Source organism: Rhineura floridana, chromosome 6 (genome assembly GCF_030035675.1).
Source record: "Rhineura floridana isolate rRhiFlo1 chromosome 6, rRhiFlo1.hap2, whole genome shotgun sequence".
In the NCBI taxonomy this organism is placed as follows: domain Eukaryota; kingdom Metazoa; phylum Chordata; class Lepidosauria; order Squamata; family Rhineuridae; genus Rhineura; species Rhineura floridana.
In genome coordinates this window covers 78517247-78532918 of record NC_084485.1, presented here as the reverse complement: position 1 = coordinate 78532918, position 15672 = coordinate 78517247, and the positions used below count along the sequence as shown (strand labels likewise).

General features: G+C 40.8%; 1 protein-coding gene across 2 annotated transcripts in view; it reads right to left on the bottom strand.

The window, feature by feature from the left end:
- The window catches only part of AHCYL1 (adenosylhomocysteinase like 1), a 93036-nt gene that overhangs the window by 76384 nt on the left and 980 nt on the right, over positions 1-15672 (bottom strand). The gene's annotated exons all lie outside the window — the stretch shown is intronic.

Below are 15672 nucleotides of genomic sequence, written 5' to 3'. Positions count from 1 at the left end.
ACAAACTGGCAAACAATGCAACTGTTTTAGAGCAGGGGTATATGAGCCCTAAAAGTAACCCCAATCAGTAATCTGGTCACTGCATTTTCAACTAGTTGAAGTTTCCAAGTCGTCTTCAAGGGCAGCCTCACACAGAGCACATTACAATTATCCAATCTGAACGTTACCAGGGTACTTTGGCCAAGTTGTCTCTGTTCAAAAGGGGCCATAGCCAGCAAACTAACTGGAGCTGGAAATAGGCATTCCTAGCCACCAAGACCACTTGAGCCTCCAGTGACAATGTTGGATGCAGGAGTACTCCCAAGCTACAAACCTGCTCCTTCCAGGGAAGTACAACCCCATCCGTCTTTCCATCTCCTGGACTGCCTGTCCCAAATCAGATAGAACACAGAGACAGAGCTGGGTGTCATCTACATATTGATGACACTTCACTCCAAAACTCATGATGACAGCTCCAAGCAGCTTCATATCAATGTTAAATAACATGGGGGCCAGAATGAAACTTTGTGGGATACCACAGGAAAGCTCTCATGGTGTCAAACAGTAGTTTCCCATAACTACTTTGTGGAAATGTCCCTGGAGGTTGGAGCAAAACCACTCAAGTACAATGCCCCCAACTGTTACCTCCCTAAGCCGCTCCAGAAGGACACCATGGCTGCCAAGAGATCCAGAAGAACGAGCAGGGTAGAACTCCCCACATCTCTCTCCTGACAAATATCATCAATCAGAGCAACCAAGGCAGTTTCGGTGCCATGACCAGGCCCAAAATCAGACTGAAACGGATCCAGATATTCACTCTCCTCCAAGCATGCCTGAAGCTGGACCACCACCATCTTTTCAAGCACCTTGCCCAAAAAAGGGATATAAGCCACTGGGCAATAGTTGTTCTTCTGGGCTCAAGGAGGCCTTCTCAGGGTTGAATAAAACACTTACCTTAGAACTGTAGGAGTAGGCTACATTCCAGCCACACAACAGACCAATGTGTACACATACAGCTCTCCATTCTCCAGTCCTGGCAAGCAACAGGCACTATCACAGTTGATGGACACAATCCAGCCAGGCAAAAACACTCAAGGAGGGCACGGAGCAGGCCTGGGGAAGTATGAAGCCTAGGAAGAGTGGGTGTGGCCTTGGGAGTATTCAGGGCCAGAGAGAGAGACCCCCACTACTCCATTATATGTTTTATGCTTTAACTGTTCATTCCACATGACTTTCCTGTTGGATAGTCTACCTAATCCTATCAAATATATTTGCTAACAAGGTTAAAATCAGACCTTTCTAACTATATATTAGCTACTCAGGCAAAACTGGTTAGTTTTGTTCTATCAAAGCCTGCCTTTGTCTGTAGAATTTGTCCTGCCAAATTCTTCTTTCAATTCAGATCCCTCCATGGCAGCCTTGCGTATAAATATATCACTTTTTTCTTGTAGAGCAACAGTGACACTGTACACTAACAGAGCAATAGCCACAGCAGACAGGCAAAGCGATCCTAAGTGGGGTCTGAGAGGAGTGGAGTGCCAGATTTATGGCTGCATCCACCAGCAAACTAGGGCAACAGAGGGGTGGCTAGTTTCTCCATATGCCATCTTCAGGTTGGTATCACTGAGAGGCCTAAAGACTGGGGCTCAGGGGATCCAAAGTGGTACCCCCTCGCACTCTATATCAGGGCTTTTTTCCTGCTACCATATCAGAAGAACCACCTTCTTGAGCACAACTGTGCTTTTTGAGCACTCCCACTGTGAATTCCATTCCCCCACCCATGGTGATCCTCTCCACCAGCACAGAGACACCTACAAGACATCCTACTCCACTCCCTAGCAAAAAAATCCATCAACATTGTTGGGGAGGAGGTAGGACTATAGTCTCTCTCTGTCATTTATGCTTCACATGAACAGCTCATGGCTGTTTAAACCAGAATAAGCAGTCAAGGCAATTTTGGCAACAAGCAAGAGTTATTCATAGTATTGTATTTTTTTTCCCAAAGCAAGACAAATTTTCTGTTTGATTATGGAAATGAAAAGGACATATGCTAATCGCTCATGCCGTTTGCTGTAAAATTGTTTGCCACCTTGAGAATTTTTAAGCTTAAAAGCAGTCCATTTCCTAAGTACCTGCCCTGTTCTTGCCCCAAACAGCATCAGCTTTACATTCATCATGTATTGATTTTAGAATAAATATTCAGGGCCAGTCTAAAGCCACTGATTTTCTGTGGAAATTTCCCATTTTTTTCCACAAAATTAATAATCTAATAAATATAGGACAAATCAGAGAGCCAGTGTGGTGTAGTGGTTAAGGTGTTGGACTATGACCTGGGAGACCAGGGTTTGAATCCCCACAAAGCCATGAAGTTCACTGGGTGACCTTGGGCCAGTCAGAGAGAGGCAATGGTAAACCCCGAATACCACTTACCATGAAAACCCTATTAGTAGGGTCGCCATAAGTCAGGATCGACTTGAAGGCAGTCCATTTCCATTTTTTCCATAGGACAAATCATAATAATAAATATAAACCAGTCAAATATAAAAACTATAACTAACTTTTTCTGTAACTATCCCTGGTAGCATATATTTATGTACACTGTCCTTTAGGCATGCTAGTAACAGTTTTCAGTGCCTTCATTTTTCCTCTTAAAATCTAAATAATATAAGGAAAGTGTATGCTATTGAAGTTATCACATCTTAAAATATTTCCAAATATTCCAATAAAAATAATTTCCAGGCAAAGCTTTGAATTTGTTGATCATTATACTAAGGACAATAACGACACTAAGGACACTTTATTGAATCCCACCACTACCACTACATTAAACATTTCAGTTAAACTACTTTTTGCTACTGGAAAATATTTTGTTTTGTTTATTAATTATAAGTAAAATAAAAATGATAAATCAGATCTCAGTTGGCTCAGAGCAGCAGTAAAATTCCTCATTCAAAGTTTCTGGGGGTAGGGACCACATCACTATATCCAGCAAGCTAGCACAGAACTGGGATGACATTAGGTGCTGATCAGGCAGGGACTCAAAGTCTCTCCATTGGTTTGCTTTCGTTATTTGGTCCATCTTCGGCATAATCTTGTAACTTATCAGGATGAGGGTAAGTTGCCCCTGCACCCTTAGACAAGCCCCCCTGGAAAATATATTATTTAGTAGAGAATCTTTAAGTGTTCTGAAAAGACCACAAAGCCTAGGCATGAAGTTGCATCTGTGGTGATCCCGGCTCAGAATCCAGATGAGATTCCATGTGAGGATGCAACAGTATTAATCAGACTTTTAACTGCATTTTGTATTACCAATTTCCACATTCCATTAGAATACAATGGATCTTTTTTATATTGCTGCTACTGCTAATTATTCTAGTGTTACGGCATTTTCAGATTTGGACTATAGTTTAGCTTCATCAATTGCCTTGGATGCTTGTTGAGCAATACAAAACATATAAAATAAAATGCAAAATGCTTGTCTAGACAGTAAATAGCAAGTTTATCCTTTTTTGACTGTTAAGTGCTAATTTTCCATATAAGAGAAATGTCTCTATTTCAAAAAAGTAAACTGACAAGAGTTTACAGCCTCTAGGCAGCTTGAGTATCTTGATGTTGGAATGCATCCAAACATATGAAAACATTATTTGTTCTGGTAAAACAATCATATTGCTCTGCAATATGAAGATAGCTGCCATTGCTTGTTTTGGTCAGATAGTTCCAGTAGATTGGAAGGGAGGCCTCCAGAATCAAAGTGAAAGAAGCTGGAGTGAGCTTATATCAGAACATTCACAGAACTGAACAACATATGAACTGAGGCAGCAGCATCTATAACACCATTACAACTAATTTCATTGTCTATATATTATAGGATGCCACCAGGGTTTGGGGGCTCAAGCACAGGAGATCAAGAGGTATGCCTTCTTTAAAATCAGAACAAAAATCACAAGTGGGGAGAGTTGCACTCATGTCCTGCTTGCAGGCTTCCCATAGATATCTGGGAGAGATGTGAGGGTAGGATATGAGAACAGGACGCTGGACTAGATAGGCCTTGGTCTGATTCAGGAGGACTCTTCTTATATTCTTATGTAAGCAAACTTCATTTTATTAGCAGCAGCTATTATTCTGTCTCCATTTGTGAGAAGGCTGAGCAGAGTCGGGAATTTCTAGTTGCTTCCTGCAAGATTGGAATAGGCTACATGAACAGCTACATCCTACCTCAGAACCTGTAACAGAATGGACCATGACAATAGCAAGCTGTTACTTGGCTACCATCCATTGTCTAATGCAAGCATTCCATGTATAGTACTTGCATGAAGGGGACAAAGGGAAATGGGTCATCGGTTTGTGTCATTTGTTGGGGAAATTTGAGGGTTAGTAAAAGTGGCAATATAACATCTCATAGTTGCATATGCCTTCAACTTTAATCGCTACAAGAGGGAGCAAAACCGTATCATGTGCACAAAAGGTTGACTTAATTCTACACAGGTAAGCAGGATTCAGACAACTTTCCTAAGACATTTCATGCCACATAGTACATTTTTAAAATATTTGTTAGGATTCACCTCTTTCCAACTTGCCAAAATGCAGTTACTGAGCTATGGTCCCATCCCAACCACAGGTTCGAAACAAGAACCTGGACTTTCTCTGAGGCACTCATTCCTATTTTCCCAATGGCAATTTGTTTTAACTGATTTTAAGTATTTACAAATAAGTGTTTTTTAATTAGTGTAACCTGCCCTAGAACCTCATAGTGAAGGATGTATAAGAAATCTAATGAAGAATAATATTTTTACAAAGCCCAATCCCTGAAATGCATTTTGGTTGGTCCCATACAGGGTGCAAGGTATTTTTAATCATGACCAAGCTTAATTGAAGAATGCAGTCTTCAGCCCACACAGCTGCAGCAATGAGAATACAGGAGAATTAGCTTTATTGTGACAGAGGAAGGTCATGTTTTGTTATATATACAGTCATTCAATCCACCTTTAATAAGAATTAGCAATATACTCTTATTTAGAGCTTGCCCAAATCCAAATTAATCCTCTCCCTGTGGGGCTGGAAAAGAATGCACAAAATTCTGACCAGGATTCTTGCGTGTCTGGGAAGAACAGGTGAAGGTGAAAGCTTCCACAGAGTACAGGTCCAAATTATATAAAGAGTTTTGCAAAAAAGGAAAGCAAGAGAAGAAATTCCCACTAATTCACTCTTCAACAAAATGCCTGATCCTGCCCACCTCCATTTCTAACAGTAAACTCCCATTTTCTAGTTCTGATAACTATGAACTAAATCCCTCCCGCCTCTAGTGCCAGGAGAGCAATGGCACCAGATATTTAACTCAAGATAATTCACTTGCATGCAGCAGTAGAGCACTCTGCCCCTCCCTCATCCATAAGGATTCTCAGCATCCACCACACTTCCAACTTGATTAGAACACCACGTTCCTGGCCAGCTAGATGCTTTTGTGTGCTACAAGTCTGAAGTGAACAGACTCTGCAGCAGCAGCAAGCCTGTTACCAAGGACACAGTATTGATCACAGCACATATTATATCGTTCAGTAGCTAAATGTGATAGGGAAAGGGCAGTTCCCATAGCCCCAAGACTCAACCTAGGCCAAAAGGAAATCTTCCTTTGAAAAAGCAGCTTGCTAGAATTTATAAAGGGATTATTTTATATTTTAAGCATGTTGTATGTCCACAAGTTAACCTTACAGAGTCATTGCTTTACAATCACTTCCATGTTGCCACCATCAGGGACAGTTTTGACTAGCATGCTGAACTACCACTGCCTAAGGCAGTGGTTCCCAACCTGGGGGCCGTGCCCCCCAAGGGGGTCACAACATAATCTAGAGGGGACTGCGAACAGTAAAGAAATGAATTTATTAACTTTTTTTTAAAAGTCTCCACTCCCTGGATAATGTCTGCTCCTCACTGCCGCTGCAGACAACACCTCTCCCTTGCTACAAATGAGAGGGGAGGACATTTGCTGAAGCACCACAAAGTCTTTCATGCACACTGAGGGCAGGCATCTGTCTATAAAACATGTGGCAGACACCAAAGGAGGCTGAGGGTGGAGCTACTAGGAAGAAGAGGGGATTACTGTTGCCATCTCCCGTCTCCTCACACTGCCGCTCCTGATGACGCCCTTACTGAGAATGAGAGGAGAGGGCTTTTTGAGAAGCAAAAAGAAGCAAAGCCACAAGGAAAGGCTGCTTTCCCCCTTCCTTTGTGGCAGCCAGCCTGCCTGCCTTTCTTGGCTCCTGCTTCGCTGCCACCTCCTTTTAAAAATTATTCTTATTTGCGAGGCTGCCCAGATCTCACCTTCGGCCCAGAAAGAGCCAAAGAGAGGAAGCTCAGGACTTGCTCGCCACCCATCTCTAAGGCTGTGTGTGCCAGCATCCCCCTTTCTTCCACCTACACTCCACCACCCCCAAACTCTCTCTCCAAGGTACTGCGGCAGTTGAGGGCTTCCCCCCTCCCATGTGCCCAAATGCATGCATGCCTACAGATGCTTGCAGGAGGGGCAGGTGTGTTCATGTATATGCATGCGCTGATCTGTCTTCTGCTCCACTCTCATCCCACAAGTGCATGCTAACCAAGTCATCAGTTCTGATGATCATCCCAGGGCCTAAAAGCACTAACTCCCCTCCTCAATCTAGCCACCCTTTTGTCTTTACAATCCAGCATTCCCACCACTATCACATTGCTGCTGCTTCTTTATTATTATTATTTTTAAAAAGTTCAACAGGTTGGCTGAAGCTGGGGTCCACATACTGCAGCTGAAATGCATTTGTTTAATTATTGCATTTCTATTCCACCTTTCCTCCAAGTTACTCAAAATGGTGCACATGGTTCCTCCCCTTTCCATTTTATCCTTACACCAACCCTGTGAGATAGGTCAGACTGAGAGACTGTGTCTGGCCCAAGGTCACCCAGTGAGCTTCATGGCTGGGTGGGGATTTGAACCTGGATTTTAGCCCAACACTGTAACCCACTGGTGTTGAGAGGCAAGACAGTCCATCTTCAGACTGTCGGACGGAGAGGGATCCCAACTTGATTGGATCTTTGCATTAAGAAAAGAAAGCAACACCTCCCTGTCTGCAGGGAGCTTTTTATGGAAAGGGATATTTGGAGATATGATTTTGCCACGCACCATTTTTTTTAATTAACAGAGACTAAAATTACAATTAGCATGGGGGGGGCACAAAAATGTTTTGAGCTTACAAAGGGGGCCCCATAGTTATAAATGTTGGGAACCACTGCCCTAAGGGAAAGGTTTTTAAGTTGTGCTACATGAACATTCAAAACAGCTTGGCATCTAGTTGAGGAAACTTCACAATGAAACAGCACAAAGGAAAGGCCAGCCAAAGACAGCAAGTTCAACGCTGGTAAGCCCCGAAGGCTGCTATTACCTAGCAACTAATTGCTTCAATATTTAAACTAGTATAGTTTTCCTACATGGCAGGACATGACTTTAGAATATGTTCACCATATTATGAGCCATCAGTAAGAACTTAATCAAGGAATACAAATACAACTCCTCAAAAAAAATTTGATGAAAGCAGCCTTGGAAATAATTCCACAAAAATTGCTGACCCAAAACATTTTTTTTAACAAGTCCTTCTGCTCACACATCTGTATTAGTCATTTGTGGCACACAGCTCACCTGGAATGGGGGGAAAAGCAACATTTTTATAGCCTAAAATATTCCATCTGATGAGGACATATATAATGTAGTGTCAGTGTAAGAGGGTCTCCTAAATTAGGCAATATTGTTTTGAGTCACTGGATTGCAAGGACACTTAACAGTCTATTTTTTATCATCCCTCTACTTAGTCAATGTATCAAAGATGTACCACTGAACACCAAAGTCAGGATCATTCAGACCATGGTATTCCCAATCTCTGTGTATGGATGTGAAAATTGGACAGTGAAAAAAGCAGATGAGAGAAAAATCGCCTCATTTGAAATGTGGTGTTGGAGGAGAGCTTTGTACATACCATGGACCGCGAAAAAGACAAAGAATTGGGTGTTAGAACAAATTAAACCAGAACTGTCACTAGAAGCTAAAATGATGAAACTGAGGTTATCATACTTTGGACACATAATGAGAAGACATGATTAATTAGAAAAGACAATAATGCTGGGAAAAACGGGAGTAGAAAAAGAGGAAGGCCAAACAACAGATGGATTGATTCCATAAAGGAAGTCACAGACGTGAACTTACAAGATCTGAACAGGGTGGTTCATGACAGATGCTACTGGAGGTCGCTGATTCATAGGGTTGCCATAAGTCGTAATCGACTTGAAGGCACATAACAACAGCAACACTTAGTCAATGAATGGATCACAAACTACAGTATTTACTAGATTTTCCGTATACTGTAGGTTACAGTGTATTTCTGAAAATCTGATGTTCAAACTATATTCTGTGGGGGACTTTCCATAGCAATATTGAGAACAAATCAAGAGAGGAACCCCAAGGAATGACTTTGGAAAGTCCAAAGGAAACATTCAAACCCACACTATAATGCAAACAATAGTAATAATAATTGTAAGTTTAAAAATCCACAGCCCTTCACTGTCCCCCAATATGTCCTTCCCAGACTTCACAACTGGCAAAAATAATCACATCTCCACTGTTGCTATCAGAGCACAGAACAGCAAAGGGATAGAGACATACAAACCAGAACATTTCTACAGCTGATCATTTCATCAACAACTGAAACACTTATAATGAGACTCTTGGGAAACATGTCAGAGTTGCCCCAAAGAATTTGAACTAACAAATGCAGAAGGACAATCTCCTCTTCTGTCTTCTGAAAAGCAAGCGATGTTGGAAAGCTATTCTTAACTGTATGTATGTAGACTTTTTCTAGCCCTAAAGGCCCATGCTTTTTAAGTCTGCACATTTGTCTACCTTTTGAACTCAATGGCTTCTCTAAGTCAAGGAGTGCTACCAGGAAGTTGAAAGGGATACAAGCAGGGCTCTCCTTTTCTAACAGCCTTTTGCAGAATTACGAAGTCTTTACCATTAAATGTCAAGCAAGCACCATGTATTCTATGATGCTACTTCAAAAGGCTGCCTAGCAACCTTCTGGGATGAATTATTTTGTCTGTAGCATGTATCTAGCTGCTTTTGGCCAATTCTGAAAGACTTAATAGTCACACTAAGAAAATTATGCTGAGGGATCAAGGAAAAATAGGGAAAATACAGTGACCCATCCACACTGCAAGGGGTTCTGAGCAATGATTGCTATGTATGCCAAATACGGAAATGAACTGTTAGAAATCAATTATGTGCCTACAGAAGTGAGCAACAATCATATGGGCAACACTAGCACAGCTACCTTTTGGGTATATAATTGAAAGGCAATGTAGGATTTGGAAAAGCATGAACATACTGGGTTTGGCCAAAGTGGAGCAGGGAGGGAAATATGATCATTATACAAGGACATATCTGGCCCAGCCATCTGGTACACATTTTACTGACAATATTGCTTCTAGTCAAGATGTATCTAACACATTGGTAATGAACTCTACTTTGGGAAAGGGGGGTTAAAGAAAAATCTATTTGTTTTTAAGATAGCATATGTACATTTGGTAGAAAAAATTATTTTTGAATTCATTCAGCAAAGGGAAGGGAAGATAGAAGGGAGATTCTGATGTTAAGTGGAACTGAGTAACACAATATATCTCCATGTTCTGTGCAAAGTGGAGAAGTCCAGAGGTTGAACTCTACAAATTCAAGCAAAATTATCTTAATGTGTACAGTTTATTCCAAATACTATATTTCTGCAGAACTGGGACTTTGACAAAACAAGAATGTAACAGATACTAGGAATGTAGAAAGAGACCAGGGAACATATAAATATTCACTGTCTCCTGGTTCCTGGCTGTTTGGCACAAAAATAGTACATTTTCTAATTTGTTATTGTATATTTTACTTTAACTTCCTTTAAGAAAAACAGCTCATGTTTTCCGTTACAGTTGTTCTGTACGCATAGCATTAGAAATGCACCATTCAGGGTAAATCAACCCTGCATCTAAAATTCTTTGCCTATGGTCCAGAGCGCAAACAGTATATTTACAAAATTGACAGTAAACAGTTGTAAGGAGGGGAACACCACTGTAGAAAGAGGAAACATACAATATTTCCAAAATAAACTACAAAAAGAAAAGTATCAGCAGAGTGAGTATATATAAGCATAAAGAATATACAGGAGAGAGCTACAATAAGCAACAAAGCTCAAGGGAAGCAGACTGACTGCCGAAAGGCACAAAAAAAGAAGTGGGTAGAGAGGGTACAACTCATGTGTACTTGTTAATATGTTGTCACTGGAAGAGAGTCTAGAGTGGGAGTACATGACTTCACTTGCCTCAGGCTGGTACCTACACAAATGGCAGGAATCCGAGGGGGGGGGAATCCAAGGACATGCAAGAAGTGACTAAAAATTAAAGCTCTTTTTGAAAACTGATCTCTCTTCCATAACTCCCACCCTCTCTCTCTCTCTTTTAAATGTTATGTTGTTTAAAATTGTGTTCTAATTGGCAGAATGCTTTTTAAAAACAGATAATGTAACTTAAATCTGCATACAGGGATCAACCAGTATCGATGCAAGTAAGGAGGACATCTATTGTATTATTTTATTATTACATTTATATATCTCACCCTTCCTTCCAGAAGGAGCCCAGGGTGGCAAGCAAAAACACTAAAAGCAATTTAAAACATCTTAAAAACAAAAGACTTTAAAACATATTAAAACAAAACATCTTTAAAAACATATTAAAACATATAAAAACATCTTTAAAAACAATTTTTAAAACATCTTAAAAAGCAGTTCCAGCAGACGTAGACTGGGATAAGGTCTCTACTTAAAAGGCTGTTGAAAGAGGAAGGTCTTCAATAGGCGCTGAAAAGATAACACAGATAGTGCCTGTCTAACATTTAAGGGGATGGAATTCCAAGGTGTTGGTGCCACAACATGAAAGGTCCACTTCCTACGTTGCGCCGAACAAACCTCCTGATAAGATGGTAACTGTAGGAGGCCCTTACCTGCAGAGTGCAATGCTCAACTGAGTATATAAGGGCCTATGAGATCTATGAGCCACTTATAAATATCTGAAAAAGATTTGTGGATGGTATGAATGTGCTCAACAGGGGACTCGAAGAAAAACAATATATATTAAGGGGAGATTTCAGCATTATGGTGTTAAGAGCTTGTGACAACAGTTTTAGCAGGAGAAGGACTAAGCCACTGCTTGAAGTATTTTAACAGACTATATAGAAGTGATAGGATATGAGAGTACACTGAAGAGAAATAATCCTGTATTTGGTGTGGGGCAGAAGAACAAAATATGTCTGGCCTTCTACTTTCTCTGAACAGCTGTTGCAAAGAGGTGGTAGGAAAAGACAAAGAAATGCAGTCATATTCCTCTCAGATCCATCAACATAGCTGGATGTTCTCTTCAGGAGAGAAAGCAAGCATGAGGGAGCTTTGTAGCATCCATAGCAATCCAGAAACAGTTTTAGTGGAGGGGTTGTTCTACCCTACTGCAAACCTGCACTACAAAAGATTGAGCTGCTCTATGTCTTGCAAAAAATTAGTTTTAGCTGAATCAAGGTCAGCTACCTAGAGCATCAGAGCAGCTTTTGCAGATGACCCAAGAGAATGAATTTAATACACTCCACATAGATTTAACTTAGCCATACAACTGGATCTTGCATACAAGGCCAAAGCCTGCCTTCCTGGTACTCCTATTTGTCCAAGTTTCCCATGAAACACTCTTCCCTCACTGCGCACATAGAAATTCTGGCTGTACTGTGGCAAACCTGCAGCACTATATTATTAGCATTCTAACTGCTATAATATATGAGGTGCACCTTAGCCCACTGGGCTGAACAAGGTGGCTTAAGTACACTCCTAGCTGTTTAAGTGGCATGCACCCATAAGTATTTAAAGGGCTTGTTTATTTTATGAAAAACAAAATATACTGTGAGCACTAGTTTTCACTCATTTCAAGTCATAAAAGCAAAGTTCAAAGGTATTAAATCATAAACTTCCTTCCCATTGTAGAGCCACGCACACGCCAAACAACCAGCCCTTAAGCAAACCCTCTTAATTGTGCCTCGTACCACCCCCAATATCCTACTGTAGTAACCAGTGATCCTCTGGGCAGGCTAACAATAGATATGGGGTGACTGGTAACCCATCCTGATGCCAATGGACACAAATCAAACAACACACCAGAAGTCACAAGGATCAAAGCAAGACCAGCAGTCTTGCTGTTTGGCTGGGGAAGAGGACTTACCATCATTGACACCCCCCCAACACCTCCTTTTGCTGCCTGCCAGTCGCCTCTGAAGGAAAGATGACAGAGTTAGCTGTGAAACATTTAGTCAGGTGAAAAGACCCCCACCACTCTAAACTGTATTTAAAGCAGGCTGCTGTGGCCCCTTAGAGAGTAGCACGGCTAGAACAAGTAGTGTGGTTTAGTTTTATTATTTGGGGCCTGTAAATACATAGGTACAAGGCAAATCAAAATTAAGTCACTGTAATACTGAATTATCCTATGTTTAATTGATTTTAACTTTATTGATATTTTCTAATAAGCTGTTTTCAAATGCTATGTACTGTATAATAAAAGTTAATTGTAGACTGCTTTGGACATGGTTTATTGTGGAAAAGTGGCATATAAATAAACTCAAATTTAAAACACCATTTAAATGTATCTTCTTGGTTGAACAGGTAATGTTCTTGCAACACAGAAGGACAAAAAAAATCACAAATGTCACATGCCTGATTATACCTTCTTCCAGTTGCATTAAAAACATTGGTAAGGCCAGCATGTTAAGGCAACTCCACTATTTACATGATGTAGTGTGTAGGATTTGGAAAATTAGCAGAGTGAAATGTTAATTTATGTCCATTAGGACAGATCACCCCAGATTTAACTCTCTTTTCAGATTCAGAAATCTCAGACGTTAATTGCACACCATATATTTCTCTGAGCAACATCACAATCAAGTAGTTCTTGTGACCCACATAAGTACCGTAGCTGTTCACTGGAGTTAGAAACAGGCTTAAAGTTAAGGCAACTTTAAAGAGCAAACATTTGCATCTAAAAAGTTGAGATTTTCTCTCTACAGTGCTCTAACCCATCCCAGACAACGCAATATATTATGCTTCAATGGGATACTGAGGCCGCATATATGCAACTAAATATCACCATGAGATATAGTAACAAACAAACTGACTATAATACACCAATGTCAATAACTACAACTGGGCAAGAGAAGTTGAAAGTATCCCCTTTGCAGATCTTCTTTAAGAGAGATGGGGAGGGGAAATGCTCATGAGATAGGATCATGTGCCCACTCTATAATCTGAGTTCTCAGATTAGGGGAAGAGTGTGGCCATGGCTGTTCCAAGACACTTTACTGCTTGAAGTGCAGAAATAGATCCCCACCACCATTTCATGTACAGGAGTTGACTGGAACGGCAGCTGAATCTAATTTCAAAACTGGGTACAGGACAAGCCATATGATATGCACAGTTGTGTTCTCCAACAGAAGGGTACAGACAGGATGCTTATGAGGTAGACCTGGGGGGCTGCTGCCACTCCCCCCCCAAGTTTCTGCCACTTGAAATTGTCAACTCACTCCACCTAATGGTAGGGTCAGCCCTGTGTCCAGATACATGCAGTTCTCCTCCCATGTCCAGTATCAAGCATCAAAGATGCGAGATCACAGAAACAGTCCTGACAGACAATATGGAATTCCACTAGCATTAAAAGGCATTTTCTTCTCTGTATATATGAGGGTCAAACAAAAAGAAGGGCTTTTCCACAGGAGATGCAATACTCAGAATGTCAAGACAAACAGAAATTTGCTCCAACAGCAAATTTTGAGTAATCAGTACCTGAATTATTTTGCTGCAAGATATATCCGCTTAGAGCTGTCAAATACAGGATGAAGGGTTCATAACAGGCCCTTTAAGGGTTTCCAATGTGTACCCCTACCACACTCCACACAAATTACAGAACCACTTTCAGGGATACTATGTGTCTGAGATAGGTACCCATACCCCTTTTTTATTGTTGATTTTGGAGAATAGGAATGCTTGTTATTGAGGTTCACGGGCAAAGCAAATACGTACAGACATTTTTGTTACAATACTTACGATTATGTCATGTTGAAAAATAGAATTTGCCAAAGCCAAAAGAAATAAAATTTCTAGTTTTTCAAATTTTCCTGTCTGAGGTGAAATGAATGGCTTCACATCACATTCAGGCAAAGCAAACTTTTTTTATTGAGATGTTATAGATGTGGCCCTGGGCACCTGCTGGATGTGAAGCTTGGCCCTTCAACCATTTTGAGTTTACAACCTGAATAATATTACAAGTCCTCCATGACTAGCACAAAAATGTTTCTACTAATGATTGAGGGATTAGGATGTACACAAGGATTCAAATGTGACTTCAAATAAAACTGTCTTCACAAGTTCAGTTCTGCTTCAGTTCAGCCATCAAAAGGAAAATGCCCATTAATCCAAGAAAAGCTCTGCTGCCTTTAGAGCTTTTGCCCCATATTCCATTCAGGTTTGAATTCAGAGCCACACAACACAGACTTAGGGAGAACACAATGTTCAGCCCAGGAATACTTCCCACAGGAAATCTAAATTGAGAGTTCTGGCGGTACCTACATATGCATAATTGAATAGAGTTCACAGGTATAGCTCCACTAACAGCATTAGCTGCTTTTGGGACTGCAGAAAGATGATTTTTGTAAATCCTAACCCAGATTATGATTATTACTTAAATTTATATCCTGCCTTTCCTCCCAGAGGGAGCCCGGGGCGGCAAACACTAAAAACACTAAAACATCTTAAAAACAGACTTTAAAACATATTTAAACAAAACATCTTTTAAAACATATTATAAGCAATTCCCACACAGAGAGAGACTGGGATAAAGTCTCTACTTAAAAGGCTTGTTGAAAGAGGGTCTTTGGGAGGTGCCTAGATGGTGCCTGTTTAAAATTTAAGGGGAGGGAATTCCAAAGGGTAGATGCCACTACACTAAAGATCTATTTCCTATGTTGTGCAGAATGGACTTCCTGTTAAGATGGTATCAGCAAGAGGCCCTCACCTGCAGAGCACAGTGATTGACTGGGTATATAAGGGGTAAGATAATTGTTCAGGTATCCTGGTCCCAAGCTGTGCAGCAGAAAATAAAGCAGAAGTAGCCAGTCCTACTAGTGAATTCCTACTAAGTAACACTAATGAAGCACAGGAAGGCATTTTATGATCTCTGGACAGACATACTCAAAGATGAGCTAAAAGCTGTCCAAGACCATATTCACAGTACACAGGATACCGTGCCTCTGTCTTCTGAAGGCGTATCCACACATCAAGCAACAACCTCTGTGGCAGCTTAAACAAGATTGACTGCATCAATCTTGTCCTGCTATGTCAATAATGATAACTTCCAAAAGAATACAGACTTATAAAAGAGAGAAGTGAAGCACATATTGCTACAAAACGCTGCAGTCCACTGACAACTTGCCTAACGTTCATAGCAGGCACACAACCAAAAAGCAGGTGCCCACACTCCCAAATCAGAACAGGCTGAGTGTCAGCGGGAAAGGCAAGTGCCTCATTCTCAGGGTCTGTCTGATATCACATATGAATACTG